Source organism: Euleptes europaea, chromosome 5, assembly GCF_029931775.1.
Source record: "Euleptes europaea isolate rEulEur1 chromosome 5, rEulEur1.hap1, whole genome shotgun sequence".
Lineage (NCBI taxonomy): Eukaryota > Metazoa > Chordata > Lepidosauria > Squamata > Sphaerodactylidae > Euleptes > Euleptes europaea.
This window is the reverse complement of record NC_079316.1, coordinates 92,997,841-93,014,900: the sequence shown is the minus strand read 5'-3', so window position 1 is coordinate 93,014,900 and position 17,060 is coordinate 92,997,841.

The following is a 17,060-nucleotide window of genomic DNA, read 5'->3' as shown; positions in this document are numbered from 1 at the left end:
TGATGGCGTCAGAGGCGCGCCGGGAGCTTGTGGTAGTGGGCCGTCGCCCCCCCCCGGGCCTCCTTCCCTTTCCCGCCGGGGTCAGCGAGCCGTCAGACCTCCGCTTTCGTGGGGGTGAAGCGGGTGAGGGCAGGTCGCCCTCAAGAGTGTGGGTGGAGGTTGAGGGGCGTCAAGTCGTTTCCTTTTTTTCTTTTTTAATTTTTTAATTCGAATCGAAATGTTTAATACGGTCCCAGACCAGCAATGAGAAACTTTTACATAATATTCATAAACCTTTAATGGCATATAAATTGTTACAATTGATATGAACAATGGTCATCAATCTTAAAACCGGTAAGATAAAACCATAGCCAGTAACATCAGATATCAGAGGTTATACGTTTTTGGACATTTAGCACTTCTACTAAAAAAATTGGCGACAGCCACAGTAACCTCTGGAACTGAATCGTTCATTAAGAATTGACATTTAACTTTATTAAACAGGTAAAACTTGGGATGTAACCAGGTTTTTAACCGTTTTCTACGAGGTGTTTCGTATAGAGGGCAAACACATAAAATATGTTCAATTGTATCCAAGGAATTTGAATTGCAGGGGCAAGTCCGTTCATGAATTGGGATTTGATGGAACCTTCCATACAGTATCCTAGATGGGAAGGCAGCTTTTACATAATAAAAAATAGTAGCTGTATACATCAATAAATATATAATCAAACATTCGTAGGGGAACTATTAAAAACAAGCCTCCCTAGAACACAGTTAAAACTCATTTGTTGGGTTCGGCCCACGCTCGTCTAGCCTTCATAATTCGCCGTCCAAATTGGGCCATTTTCAAAGGTAGCTCGGTGTCTTTAACTGAGGTCAAGTTAGAAAGGCGAGTCGCTCTAGTGCTCCCTGAGTGGTCCGCTATTACAAGGGAAATGTCTTCTCTTATTTTATTATAAATTTTGCAGTCATAAATGATATGTTCAAGGGTCTCTATGCTTCCATCAGAACAAGGGCATACACGTTCACCATATAAACTTAATAAATAAGTTTATTATTTTTCAAACTTTTTCACATTCAATTGTATCATTCCAATCATAGTATATAATGTGAACAATTTCTATCTTATCCCTAAAAAAATTTTTTTATAATTAACTTCCCCTCTTCCCTCCTCTATCCATTTAATATCTTTGTTTCTCTCTTTGTGATTAAAGTCCTAATTCATTATAATAACCCACATTTATCATTATCTTAAAATCTAATCTTTAACTTTGATATCTTAGTTACTTCAAACAATTTGAATTAGATCAAAGCATATCCCTTAATATTTCCTAAGTTAAGTTCATTTACACAGTATGCCTCCCATTCTCCCACAAATCCCGTGTTTTCCTTTTGATTTATTAGTGCAGTAAGTTTTGCCATTTCAACCAGTTCCATCATTTTATCTATCCAGGCAGTCTTATCTGGTATCTCAGACGTTTTCCATTTCGTTGCATAGACCAGACTTGCGGCCGTAGTGGCATGTATCAAAAATGATCTCTGAGTCACTATAGAGTCTGGTATTATACTTAGTACAATATAATATCCCTAAAACACCGGAAATGATGTTGCTATCAACCTTAATTCGTTGTAAATCATATCCCAAAAGCTTTTTGCCTTTTCACACAGCCACCAAACGTGGTGAAAAGAACCAACTTCTTGACATTTTCAATGTCATTTCCGACTCATGGCGACCCTATGAATCAACGTCCTCCAGAGTGTCCTATCCTTAACAGCCTTGCTCAGATCTTGTAAATTGAGGGCCGCGGCTTCCTTTATAGAGTCAATCTATCTCTTGTTGGGCCTTCCTCTTTTCCTGCTGCCTTCCGCTTTTCCTAGCATGATTGTCTTTTCCGGTGACTCTTGTCTTCTCATAATATGTCCAAAGTACGACAGCCTCAGTTTAGTCATTTTAGCTTCTAGGGTCAGTTCAGGCTATTTTTGTCTTCTTGATGTGCAGCTGCAGTCCTGCTTTGGCACTTTCTCTTTTAATTTTCAGCAGTAGTCGTTTCAAGTCTTCCCTATTTTCTGCCAGTAATGTAGTATCATCGGCATATCTCCAATTGTTAATGTTCCTCCCCCCTGTTTTCACGCCTCCTTCCTCTAAATCTAATCCAGTTTTCCTAATGATATGTTCTGCATACAGATTGAAGAGGTAGGGAGCTAAAATACATCCTTGTCTAACACCTTTGATATGAACGATCAATAGACCACTCAGACCAAGGCAGCTAAGCAGCAAGTGATTTTATTTAAACATGTCTGCAGAGATGGAGAAAGAAACATCTAGGTGTCTCTTTCTGAAGAGTCTGTACGCAGACAGCTCATTTTTAAGGCTTCCGACGCGACTTCCCTCTCTCTCCCTTTGGCCAGTCAGGCCACGCGAAAGGCTTACAATCTACCTATCGCAATGCAAAGATAGAACTTATCACATTTAACCCCACCTATCTCCCTCCCACCAGTATAAGTATTAAGCGAGGTTATTTTTACTTTAAGCACAAGCAAAGTGCAATCACTTCTTAGAATTTTCTTACTTGCATTGGTTCAGCACTTGTGGTTCAGCAAGCATCCTGCTGATTCTTGGTAACGCTAAGCAACCTGCCTTGTGGTTTTGCATGGAACGCTAGATTGCACCTATGTTCTTGTGGTTAAGCTTTATTTTGTGAAGCTGTTCTTGATACTTTCCACAGTTTGTCACACACAGAGAAGAAACAGAACAGTTTTAAAATTATTATTGTCCACTTATATAACTCTGGCCAAAGCCTTGCCAAGCCACCGTCCACTACTGCACACTACACTTTTCTATGTAAGCTCGAAATTAACTCATTTTCCCTATCAATTCCCCCTTTTTCTTTTCTATATATATATATTTTGAGATTACATTTTAAAGCCTCGTAACCTGGATAGTCATGGTGTCACACTCAAAGTTAGAATAATATACCAGGGTGTCTGCAACACCACCATCCCTGTAGGTTTTGGTTATACATAATGTGCAGGGAGTTGAGCCAGGAGTACTCCCTGCCAGGGCCAAAGGGGCTACTAAAGACAGCAGGAACAATTTACCAAGGGTCATACCACTTCACGTCCTGTTTCACTCCAGGGACACTGATGTACCTTGATTCACAGTCCTTTTTACTTTTCCTGTGGGCCAAGAATGTTGCCACTGAAATGAATACTTTTTTTTTTTGAGAACAACAACACACCAATTTTCAAATTTTTCGCCAGGGGATTCCATCCATAGGTTCAGCAGCTCTATAGATTATGCTGTTTCCCCCCATCCCACAGGTAACCATAACTGTTGGGTTTTATAACTGTAATACCATACCTTTAACCCAAAAGCCCTATTTGGTATATATATTTTTATCCCCTGTGATGATCGTTGTACTTTTAACTCTTTTAATCTACAGGGACAGGGTAAACTTTCTGTTTTAGTTTTACATTCATTTAAATGTGGGTTGATTAATTTGTTTAATTCCTGTTGACCTACATATCCCTGAAAGTCTCTTTTTTTTAATGCTCATTTATGTACACTTTTATTCCCACCACCTTTCCTTTTTACTACTTATTGACCTTTTTATGTTACTGACTTATTTATGAACCAGGCATTGGAGTCGGTTGAATTATCGTCATGGAAATCAGCATCCATACATTTCTTGCACTATTATGCATGAAGTGCCACCCAACCTCTCCTCCCCTTTCCCCTTTAGCTCCAGTCTGTAAGGGAACTGGAGGGGATTTTTAAACTGCAAAGCAAAGGTCCCAGTTCGAATTGTTGTTCTGATGTAATTTTGCAGCTGCAAAGCAAACATTAAGTTAGTTATCGGCACAGGGTAAGTTTTATTGGGTAGTCAGGGTTTCCTTCAGCTCTCCAGGGTCTTTCGTCAGATTCCGGTGTAGCCGGGACTGCCCTGACTGGTGTGGTGAGTTCAGCCTCCTTCAGCAGTGCAGACAGCAGTTTCCGTGGTCAGCAGGACCTGGAACAGCCCGTCCCAACTGGGTTGGAGGGACTCAATCTTCCACTTTTTTAACAGGACCCAGTCACCGGATTGAGTAGGGTGCACAGCCGCTTCAAGAGGTGGGGTCTGGTGAACCAGACCCTTTTTTCTGCGGGCAGAGAGAATAGAGACCAGCGACAGCACATACTTTCTTAAAAAGATATTTTTTTAACTCATACATGCCTTCCTGTGGCTTTTCAGGGGCAATGTCCCAAATAGAATAACCATACAGCATTTCAAATGGTGACAATCCGATTCTTGTCTTAGGCTTGGTTTTAACCTTGAACAAAGCTAAGGGGAGAGCCTTTGTCCATGGGAGGTGTCTATTCACAATAAACTTGAGATGATTTGTCTTGCAATAGTTTATACCTTTGACCCCACATGTTTAGACAGGAGGGCATTCACCAATGCTTCCGTTTCCCAATGCCCTCCCTCATGCAAAAGCTTAAAGACTTTTTAGCTCCTTTTGAGAATACCTACAAGGGGGATCTGGATGGGCTGCCAAGGGAATTACTAGCCCATTTTCCTAGTTTTGACAGACAAGATGTAAATGCAGCTTCTTTAAGAAGCCCACTATCAGAGCATATTTCAGGGATTTTTGTACACAAGGAGGAAGCACTGAATATACTTTGCAATTTAAGACTAAGTTTTCACACAGAACTGTCTGACATACCCATGCATACATGAACATGCATCACAGCCAACAATGGCTAACACATAGATAATTGGAACACATGGATGGAGATCCATGGAGCTCCAAGCTCCCAAACTAAACCATACACAGCACTCTCCAAGATTGGCACTGCCAGAAAGATCATGAAATAGAGTGCACACTTTACACACAATGCCAAGCTCCACACACAGCCTTAAACACTGGTCAATTACAGCACAGCAAAACCATCAAGGTGGCTCCCAGCTATACAGCAATGCTTACAGCAAAGCATACTCAAAGATGGCTTTCACATAGCCTTTTTAATTTTAACATGGGCTTTAGACCCATAAACCTTAAACTTATAGAGACTTCATGGTCTCATGCCTTCTGTTACAAACAGACTACTGGAAGAGTTATAGTATTAGCTCTAACATGAAACCATGGAACCAAAGAGATTTTTCCTACCTTTACAACTACTAAAGGCATTGAAATAACAGAGTAATACTTAGAGAATACCTGAAGGAAATCTAACTATTTTAAGTAAACTTATAGAATCCTTACAGAAGCTTTTTAATGACATGACTAGGTAAAGTATGTCTTATATTTAAATAATTTGAATTAAAATACTTATTTGATGCACTAACCATTATTTTACAAGACTTTTGCAAACTGCACCATTTCCCGAATGAAACATAAACTTGGGAAACTTTCACACAGAGCCACAGAAACCATTGACACTGCTAACACTGCTTGCATACATAAGATAGCATTTTGTTTTTGTTGAACTAACTATAACCATTTACATGCACATACTCCATGTGAAATAAATAGTACTTTTATTTATAGATTTTTTTTCTTTTCCTATTTTTACTGGAACAATGTAATAGAAAGTTTATTTGGAGCCCTAACTTGCACCACAAATCCCTACCTAATAAATTAAGACCACTTGCAGGCATGCAAAGAAAATTATGCCACTCCTGGGTTTCTTTTCCCTGAACTTTAGGAGGGAACCAAGTGCCGGGACCTCGGCAGAAGTCCCACTGACTCCTACCACTATGACACTTCCCTCTTCCAGTGCCCATTGTGCTTACAATTTGCACACACATCCTGAGGAAGGGGAGTCCATCCTCTCCTGCCTCTTCCCTCACTACCTCCTCGCCCTCTGCGAGGTTTCCATGTCTGCCGGGGGCCACTCCCCCATGGTGGTGGTGCTGATCCACCCTTACTTGTCCCTTGTCCCAACCCTCTATTTATTCCTCTGCCCCTAGACATTCCCCTGCTCTTTGCTCCCCAATCCTATTTATTTACTTCCTTTACTGTCTGCACCATTAAATTCACCTTTTTTTTCCTTTTCTTTTTCCCTTCTTACCATCACCTTCTGAGCTTCCATTACCAACTCAGAAATGTTTTTATCTTTTCAATTTTCTATTTTCTGTAATTTCTTTTTAATGTCGGGTATGATTTGGCCATAAATTGAAGCTTCAGAGTACTTTGGTTTATGGCAGCCTTGGGGTCCAGGCCAGTGTATTGCCACATTTTAGTTTTAAGGCGATTGAGAAACCCAGAAGGGGATTCATCCTTCTTCTGGGGATTCTCGAAAGCCCTGGTGACATTAGTGATTTTGAGGACTGATTTGACAAAGCCTTTAAACAAATGGGCTCGGTAGTCATTAAGATGTTTCCTGCCCTCAGTGGTTTGGATGTCCCAGGTGGCTGGCATGTGAGAGGGGATTTTTACCTTCATTGCCAGCCTCCCTCCAGGCTTTTTGCCCTTGCAAAATGGCAGTATTGACATCCTTAGTGTTAGTAAGTTGCCGGCAAAATGTACAACACCTAGTAACATAATATAATATACCATATACATACTTTATATATACACCACCTACATATATATATCGGTATATACTATATATCACACACATACACATGCACCACATACTACACACTATATACCATAGATTATACATTACATGACTAATAGTTTCTTGCCCCTGTGGGACCTGCCCAAGGGGAGTTAAGACTTTAGGTTCTTTTTCAAGATTTTCAATCACCTTTTTCAGCACTTTAATTTGTCCTTTGAGTTTTTAGCGCACAAAGGGGGTCCTTACGGTCCCCCCAGTTGGTATTCTTTTCCTGTAATTCTTTTAATTCTTGTTGGAGGAATCAGTAGGTTATTTCACTGTGCATTCTTTTACCTCCCTCAGCTCCTTGATTTTGTCTCTCACCCACCCTGTTTTCGTCCTGCCTCCCCCCTGGAGGTGGGGGCGGTGGTGGTGAGATTGCCACAGCCCCACCCTGATCCACAGGTCTATTCTGCAGCTACTAGGGTGGTGGCAGATGATCCAAAGGATCCCACTTCGGGGGAGCCAAAAGTTTGGGAGTCTTTAAGGCCATTTAGGGAACCCCCCCTGGGCCTCTGGCTTCTCCTGAAGTTTTTTCCAAAACCCAATATATTAATTTTAGGATGTAGGGAACCTCATCTGGTCCCCGGGCTGCACCTTCAAGAAGATACCGATAAACCTCCATACAGAGATTATATTTCAAACTCCCGAACCACACCCAAGGGCCGTGTGGAAGGTTGAAACTAACCCAAATACTAGTACAAAACCTTACCATGCCATTTTTATCTGGAGAGTCAGTCCCAGGTGTAGTACTCCATTCCTTGTACCACTGGCCTAAGGGACTGGTCTCAGAGATCTCTATCTGTGTTTTCCTTTGCACAGATGGGACGTCTCCCACGAGTCCCTATTTCCTAGACGTCTTATTCCCCATATTCCAACTTGATCAAGTTACTCACCAATGAGTCCAGAAGTCCTCGATCACCCTTGCCGAGGATGAGACCAATTGCTGCTGCTGATTTAATAGGGTTCTTGGATCCCTGGTCATGAATGCAGACAACAGGAACAGGGCCGATTGAAATTCAACCGGGGCGCACCTCCCCGATCTCTGAGCCACGTTCTTTGACCAAGGTTCCAACAGAGGTTAGGACCTCTGGTCCCAAAAGGGACAATATCCCACTTCTGACACCAAGTTGATATGAACGATCAATAGACCACTCAGACCAAGGCAGCTAAGCAGCAAGTGATTTTATTTAAACATGTCTGCAGAGATGGAGAAAGAAACATCTAGGTGTCTCTTTCTGAAGAGTCTGTACGCAGACAGCTCATTTTTAAGGCTTCCGACGCGACTTCCCTCTCTCTCCCTTTGGCCAGTCAGGCCACGCGAAAGGCTTACAATCTACCTATCGCAATGCAAAGATAGAACTTATCACATTTAACCCCACCTATCTCCCTCCCACCAGTATAAGTATTAAGCGAGGTTATTTTTACTTTAAGCACAAGCAAAGTGCAATCACTTCTTAGAATTTTCTTACTTGCATTGGTTCAGCACTTGTGGTTCAGCAAGCATCCTGCTGATTCTTGGTAACGCTAAGCAACCTGCCTTGTGGTTTTGCATGGAACGCTAGATTGCACCTATGTTCTTGTGGTTAAGCTTTATTTTGTGAAGCTGTTCTTGATACTTTCCACAGTTTGTCACACACAGAGAAGAAACAGAACAGTTTTAAAATTATTATTGTCCACTTATATAACTCTGGCCAAAGCCTTGCCAAGCCACCGTCCACTACTGCACACTACACTTTTCTATGTAAGCTCGAAATTAACTCATTTTCCCTATCACCTTTACCAATTGGAAACCATTCTGTTTCTCCATATTCTGTCCTAACCGTGGCCTCTTGTCCAGAATACAGGTTGCTGCTTCAGGTGACAGTCTCGCCCTGGTGGAGCCTCCTTCGCCACCTTTCTCACCCTCGTGGCAGGGCTTCTTTGCTTTCAACAGCTGCATCACACAGGTTGAAATCCCCCAGGCAGAGTTCTTCCTTTATGTTTCCAATGCCTTACTACAAAAAAGAGCAAGAGTCTAGTAGCACCATAAAGACTAACAAAATTTCTGGCAGGGCATGAGCTTTTGTGAGTCACAGTTCACTTCTAAATGAGCTGTGACTCATGAAAGCTCATACCCTGCCAGAAATTTTGTTAGTCTTTACGGTGCTACTAGACTATTGCTCTTTTCTACCACTACAGACAGAGTAACACTGCTACCCATCATGATCTTACTAAAAAATGTTTCATCTGTTGCAGCTGTGACCACCTGTTTAATATTGGTGTTTAAGAGCCACTTGTTCATGCCTCATTAAAGACCCAGCTGAGGCACAAGGTGAAAGAGAGATTAGTTAGATTAAATAAGGTTCAAGTGCAGAACCATCTTCCAATACTTGTAAAGTTATTTATTTATAGTCTTCCTTTCTTGCCTAGCCATAAGCCGGATTACAGGATATAAAACTGCAGTCAAATCGCATAAGAAGAACAAGAAGAGTTGGTTTTTATAGGCTGGTTTTCTCTATCTTTAAGGAGTCTCAAAGCGGCTTACAGTCGCCTTCCCCTCCCAACAGACACCTTGTGAGGTAGGTGGGGCTGAGAGTTCTGAGAAAACTGTGACTAGCCTAAGGTCACCCATTAGGCTTCATGTGGAGCAGTGGAGAATCAAACCCAGTTCTCCAGATTAGGGTCCACTGTTCGTAACCACTATACACAACTGCTCTACACCAACCAATGAACAATGCAGTAGGGCTAGGGATACAGAATTAGAAACCAATGCAAACTATCTTAAGGCATGTGTGCTATAAGGAATGTAGAAAGTGGATCACAAGGTAAATACCATACAGTAAAAGCAGGTCTGCCTAGGAAACGTCAGGATGTGACGTCACCCCATGGGTCAGGAATGACCTGGTGCTTGCACAGGGGACCTTTACCCTTTTTTTTACCTTTAAAGCAGGTGAAACCTACAATAATTATTGCATGGGACTATTCCATTATAAAGGTGCCCTCTTGGGCTGTTCATTCTACTACAGTTCCAATCTCTTTTTTAAATGCTCTATTGCACATTTCTGTTTTGCACAGTCTGAAATAACAGAAGTGTAGGAGGTTCCCTGAGGAATTCCACAAGGTGGAAGCCACCACTTACAATGCATGTGAGCCGGCAGCTGCTGATCTTAGCCATTTGTAGGGCAGCAACATTAAAAGCCTGTGCTCAAATCAGTGAAGCTGTCGCAGCAGAGGCAACCCTGCAGGTATGTGAATCGAAGGCTACAGAAGGCTGATAACCAGAACCTTGAACTCAGTAAATGATCAGCAACCAGTGGAATGTCTGCAGACTGGGTGTGACATGCATGTCCTGGTGCCCGATAGTAAACGGGCTGTGAGTTGCAAAAGATTTTCTCAGTTAGAGGTGATTGCTCCATTTATGATGGTGTTCCCTTTGGAGAACACACAAAATGCAAAGGGGATGTATCTGAGCAAATGCCTTTTCCTTGTCACTAAGTAGCACCAGCAGGTCAAAAGGCAGGTCTATGGGGCTCTCAGTCTTAAGCCCATTCCTGAAAGGGGGGGCAGTTAGCCAGCGGCCAGGTGGCACAGCCACACCACCTCCACAAATGGCTTCCCAGCTGCCAAAAAAGAAAATAAAAGGAATTTTAACTATAAAGGAAGGAAAATATTCCCAGTCAAAACAGCAAGGATACGCTGCAAAAAAAAGTGACGTGCCAACATTGCAGCTCGAAGGAGTGTTCCTGGGGTGAAAGGGGTTAGGAAGCTGCCTAAAGGCAGCTCCACCCCCAGGAACGCCCTGGGAACACACACACACCCCAAGCCAGTGCGGGCTTTCCCTTCCAGGAATTCCCTGCCGTGTGGCTATGCTGGTGGCAGGGGGCTGGTACAGTTCCGCATCTCCCCAATGCTGGCATATTTGCCCCCAGGATGGTGTAAGTGCCCCTTAACCCAGGTTAAAGGGGCACTTACACCAGTGTGGGGTCACGCCGGATCCTAAGGAGCTTCCCACCGCTTCAGGATTGCAAACTTAGTCTGATGGATTTAACAATACTTATTTACACTAGCTTTAAGCACATAGCACAGCTAATTAATTCAAAATTATAACAATAAATAAAAACACAAATGAACCCAGCCCCAGACCACTGTTGTCTTAATTGACAACAATGTTGTCACACAATGTTCTTCAATTATCACACAATGTTCTTTTCAGTCTATCACTTCTGCTGCTCTAAGTCTTTCAGACCTCTTATTGGGTTTACTTTTTTCTTCCTCAGCGTCTTTTGTCCTTTCAGATTTCCCCAATTGTTTCGCTCCTTGACTTTCCACAATAATTTCCTGCATTTTATAGTGTCACAGGAGGAGACATTGCAGTCTTCTCCCATTCACCCAAAATATATGTTGTCGTGTATTCAGTTCAAATATGTCCTTTCCCAAGAATATCTGAGAACTCATATTTTGCTTTACCACTACATATATAAATGATTCATCACTTACATTAATTGTAGGCTTCCACCTTAGAATGTTCCTGAATAGATATTCTGTGGGGATCTTCAAGAGGGCCTAAGACTTTGTGGATTTATTTGTGCTTCTGACTGTAAGATAGTCATATTTTCCCACCTATCTTAAGCATCTAAACCATTGATTTATAGGACTACCAAATGAGATGACTTTCCCTTCCATGTCCTTTCAAAATTGTTCAGGCTCCTTTCTCAAACTAATAGTCACCAATGGACCTATCTTCTATTAATTAGTCTTATCCCCTTTTAAAGCTAACTAAACTAGTGGCCATGACTATACTCTATGGAGTGAATCCCGCAAATTACATGCTGTATGAGTTAATAAGTGCTTCCATCGTCCTGTTCTGGTGGGGGACAGGGAGAAAAAGCTCTCTCAATCCACTTTCTCCACCCTAAGCGTAATTTTATAAATATCATGCCCTCTTCCCTTAGTCGTCTTTTCTCTCAAACAAAAAAGGCCAAAACTCCTTTGGCTTTCCTTGTTTAGGTTATCCTTCTCTGCACCTTTTATAGAATGACAATATTATCTTTCAGATGTGGCAACCAGAACAGTACACAGTATTCCAAATGCATCCATACCATAATATGGGCTTCATAATACTAGATATTTCGTTTTCCTTCCCTTTCCTACCAATCTCTAGCATCTAATTTGACATTTTCACTGCTGCAGCACACTAACATTTTCATCAAGCTACCCACCGTGATCCTAAGACCTCTTTTCTGGTTAGTCACCACTAATTCAGACCCCTTTCAGTGTATATATGAAGTTAGGATTTTTTTGTTCCAGTATGCATCACTATATATTTTTGCATCTTGAACCTAATTTGGCCCACTGCTACCTATTCACTCAGTGTAGACAGGTCCTTTAGGAGGTGGTAGATGATGTGAAAGACCTCTGCCGGAGATGCTGGAGAGCTGCTGCCAGTCTGAATAGACAACACTGACCTTGATGGACTGATGGTCTGATTCAGTATAAGCAGCCTCATGTGTTCAGCTCTTTACAATCTCCTGTAATCCTCATCATCTTGAACAATTGGGCCATCTGACAAAATGGCCACCTTGGTGTTCTCCCCTAATTCCAGATCATGTATGAATACATTAAATAGCACGTGTCCCCATACTGATGCCCGCAGAACCCGCAGAACTTCCATGCATTGCAAGAACTGTCCATTTACTCACACTCTCTGCTTCCTGTTGTTTAACTCTGCATGAGAGGACCCATCTGACTGCTAAGTTTACTCAGAAGCTTTTGATGAGGGACTACGCAGACTGTGTAGGTCATTTTGTGTTACTTACAGTTGCTTTTCCATGACCTCCTGCCCCATCACTGGTGGTCTAATCTGCTGATAGTTGTCCAGTTTTCATCGCCCTCTACTGGAGAGTGGAGATTCTATGCCAGACCTTTTGAACTGATGGTTTACTCCTCTGCCTGCAGTCTTGATTCTCCCTCGATCCCCTCTTTAAGTTCTGTAATCATGTTCTCCTGGCTCTTTAGCAATAGTGCTGCTTTACTGTGGTGGAGACTACACTTCTTCCTTTTGCTGTTTTACCTTCCTTTGTGGTAGTTTAATGGTGTCGATACTCCTGAGTGTGAGGTCTGCTCCACTGTACCTGTCCTCGGGGGTGAGTATTCAGGTGACAGCCCCCTCCAAGTAAAAGAGGTGACCCATACTTGCTTGCACCTAAAGATCTTCCAGAAACAACACTGCTGTCGTTGCCTTCTGCCTTGGGTGCCAGCGTGCTCCCCAGCCCCAGGGCAAAGGGCAGGTTTGTTGCAGATCTAGGAGAATTGGCTTGGACAGGCGGACCTGTTAAAAGAGCACATCCAGAGCCAATGGGGGCTGGTTGAGAAAGATGCTGAGCATGGTGGCTGGAGGGCAGTAATGCTCTGGAGACAGAGGAAGTGGAGAATGGTTCACAGAGCCTGAGCGAACCCATTGCCGAGAGCACCAAATAATGTTGTCATCAAAGAGAGGAGTCAGAGAAAAATGGAAGGGATGGTGAGGCAAACCATTGGCTCTGTCTAGCACTGGGTTGAAAATGGGCTTCTTGGTGCTAAGAGAGCAGAAGGGAGCCGCAGTGCCATAATTGTAACCTGGCCCAAATAAACCACGAGTTCATAGCCTGTTGTACCACCCTCTTTTATGGATCTAGGTGGGTTTAATGTCCCCCTCCCCACTGAAGGAGTGACACAAAGTCCCTGAGGTTTTTGCAACACTACTGATTTGTTGTTACCACTGGGAATTCTGCTGCCTTTATTTTGTCTCCCCGGTGTGTGTTTTCAGATGCAGCAGCAGACCTGCTTTGTCTCAGCCATGCTTAGCTGGTTCTGGAGATAACTTTTCTTCTTTAGTCGTGCAGCCTCCTTATGCATAGTTCCTAGATCCCGTCAGAGTGTGCACACTTCATGCTTCAGGGAGGCAACTTCAGCCCCACGAGCTTTGGAGATCCTGTACAGCTCTGCCTAGTGCTTCTCAGCACTGCCTGTAGGCAATCCTCAGTTCTTTGAAATCAGAAGCCAGGCCTCAGAGACATAAGAACATAAGAAAGGCCCTGCTGGATCAGACCAAGGCCCATCAAATCCAGCAGTCTGTTCACAGTCTGCTTTTTATTTCATAGAAAGTGTCTGATTTCCCAAGATCTCTTATCATATTTCACAATATGCCCATCAATGACAATTTCTCATCAAATATTTTTTGCCATGAGGATCTATACAAGTCATGTTTCAAAATAACTAGATATCCCTCAGTGCTAAAACACAGTCTAAATTGTAGTTTAAAGGCAAACAACCTGCCCTCATTTCAAGAGACTTTTGGCCAAACTCAGAACGAAGGACAACACCGGCGATGCACTGAGGGGCATTTAACAGCCCCCATAAAAACTGAAGCAGAGGATGATCGATAGATACATTAACAACAGTTATCCAAATAGCAGCACTCCTCTTCTCCAGATGCCTGCACCTCTCCTCACGCCTTGGGCAAGTGCCCCCCCCCCACACCCGTTCCCCAATCCGGCCCTGCCTTTGGTCACCACAGCAAACCTCAGCTGAAAGAGTTGTATGAAATCGCTGCATGAGCCGTAAGGACCTTCTATCCCAGTTGGAATGAGATCATTTCCTCCAGAATATAGCATTGAAGGCTTCTTTAAGATCTATCACTTCCTAAGAATTCCCAGTTTTCCGCTTTTTTGTTTTTTTAAAGTACGGTAATTCTCTCATCCCTTTCATTATGGAAATCTGCCTTTCCTCTTAAAGCTCGGCAACAGAAGGAGCAAGTGACTTACTACTTTTTGCTTTTAAGTAAAAGTTGGCAATTCAGAGAGCATGATAGACATCAATATTGTGATATATACCAATATGTCAATTGCCAATTAAAACAACAACAACGTCCTCAGATATGGATGGGGGAAATGGCCACTGCAGGAACCTGGGTCAGGGGAAATGCAGGGAAACCTGCCATGCAGGAGCTCCATTGCCTCTGTGTTGTGTTGGCAGCCACAGCAGGAACAGGGAAACTGCACAAACCTGCCCCTGTGTGGAAAACACCTGACTGCAAGCAACTCTCCTAAGTTTCAGACAGGTCCTTCACATCCTTTATGACCTGATCCTTTGAACTGGAGATGCTAGGGGATGAACTTGGAACCTTTGCTTTGCTACTGAGCTGCAACCTGTGTTGGGCTGGATGGTACCTAATCTTGTCACATGTTTGTGTTTTTCCAGTGGGCCTAGGGTTGGCTTGGTCTGCTACCTCCTCTCACCTGTGTGGTCTGATCCCTTGCTGTGGAATAGGGATCCCTCTCTGCCTAAAGCTTTGTCTACCATTCCAGTGTTTTGAGGGATACTTCTATGGGCTACATTCCGTTTTTCCCTGGTGATTACTGTGCCTCCCCAATGTTGTGCCTGCTGTCCCTGGTCTGTTGAGAGTGTCGCTTTTGCTTGTTAGTCATTTGGACACTTGCTAAAGACAGCATGGATTATATATCTTATGTGATGCTTTTGCACTAGCCATCAAGTACAAGGACAGAAATGTAGTGCTTGGAAAGGAGATTATTATGCCATTGTTGCTAGAACTGAGCCTCTCCGTCTGTCAGAGGAGCAGGCAGGAAGCCAAAGAGCTCTACAGCAGCTTAGCTCTTCCACTAGTGCCATCTAGTGGTTGAATGGTTATATTTGCATTTAGCCATGTGTGTGTGTGTGTGTGTGTGTGTGTGTGTGTGTGTGTGCGCAAAGTGCCGTCAAATTGCAGCCGACTTATGGCGACCCCTTTTTGGGGTTTTCATGGCAAGAGACTAACCATAGGCCCTTACAAACATGTCAAGGATACCACAGATACATAATAAAAGGAAATACTAGGTTAATAAATTCTGGATTAATAATAAATACACATAATAAAACTATGCTAAATCAATGCATACAAAAACAACAACAAATAATAATAACTTAAAATTGTGGTGGTGTCCCAATCAACCAATGGAACCTAGCGACCATTAAAATCAACTTGAAGGATCAGCTCCCTTAGCAGCCATATTGGACCTTATATTCTTTGCTGCCAGAGCATACAGGGCAGTCCTATGAGAAACAAACCCATTGGTATCTTTTAACAGAAATACTAGTTTCTCGGCACTAGGACAAGTGTTTAGGCCAGAAACCAACCCAGCAAGAAATTTAGCCCTGGGTTCCACATATGGAGAGCATTCAAATAAGCAGTGGTATAAGTCCTCCAGAGCAGATGTTCCACAGATGCAAAAACGTCGGTCTTTTGGAATTCGGCAATAACACCCGGTCAGTACAGCCGTTGGCATTGTTTGAAACCATAGGGACGTAAAGGCTGCTCTAAGCTTTGGGTTTGGTATATTGGCTAAATAAGAAGCTCTAAGATAGTGCCTTCTAGTGGAGAGGGAGGGCATTATCGCATGGTGAAGCAAGTCCAGAGGCAACGCGAAACTGAGGCGCAATTAAGTCTGGCAGTCCTCAGATCCTGGAGACGTCCAAGTCTAGTGGTCCCAGAAACAGTTGACGACCTTCAGATTGGCGAAAAAGCACAGCACAGTGTGACTGAAGGCCCGTTGAAGGGAATTCATGGGGTCCAATCAAAGGACTATCTGTGACTATAGAACGGATTAAGCGGCTAAGCAGAGCGAAATGTCCTCCTTAACCTTGACAAAGAGAGAGCACTGCCATGCCGAGATACATGGAAGTGGCATGGATGGAGCTCAAAGATCTGATAGTGACTGAGATGGCTCCTTAGAGTGAGTAAAAATACTTAAGTCTTAATTAGGATCAATGGTTACTGGGTGCGCCCTCAGAGTTTGTTTGAAGTGCCAGGGCTTTGCCTGAGAGTGCATCTGAGCATGGTCAGCTGCCTGTCCCACACCACGCAGTAAGTATATAACCTCTGTACAGGAGGAATAGGGAGATGTGTTTCTAGTGGAGATGATGAGACGTCTGGAACAAATGTAGGGCTTTTTTAAAGCCTAGTTCAGGTGATCTGCTTAAGTTGGAACAGCCATGAAGTATATGGCATCCTAACTGATCCTGATTGTAGTCTCTCTGGGCCTAGTGCATGCTCTGTGACTCCCATACATAATGGGTTGGATCCAAGGTAGAAGGTGCTGTCGGCGGTGGGTTTTCCTCTATTTCCTTCCCCCAAGCTCCTTCCAAGCCTGGGACAATTAATTCCTGGGATCAAAAGCAGGAGTGGACTGGGAAGTTAAAATGGCCTTGGAGAAAGCCAAGCAGAACAGCCTCTGCAGCACTATGAGCCTGCACTGCAAGGGCCGCTCATCGGTTCCTCGGCACCAGCAGTGAGCGTGTAATCACCCATTGCGACCACCTGCAAACTGGCAGTAGTGTGGGAGGAGACAACTGGTGAGCTGATACCAACTGCCATGCAGGGTCTGAACCAAATGGCCCCCAAGACACTGGCAGAGATGCTGGGGCTTGGCGTTTCTCGCTCCTGGCCACTAGGGGCCCTTTAGGTCAGTGGCCTCCCAAT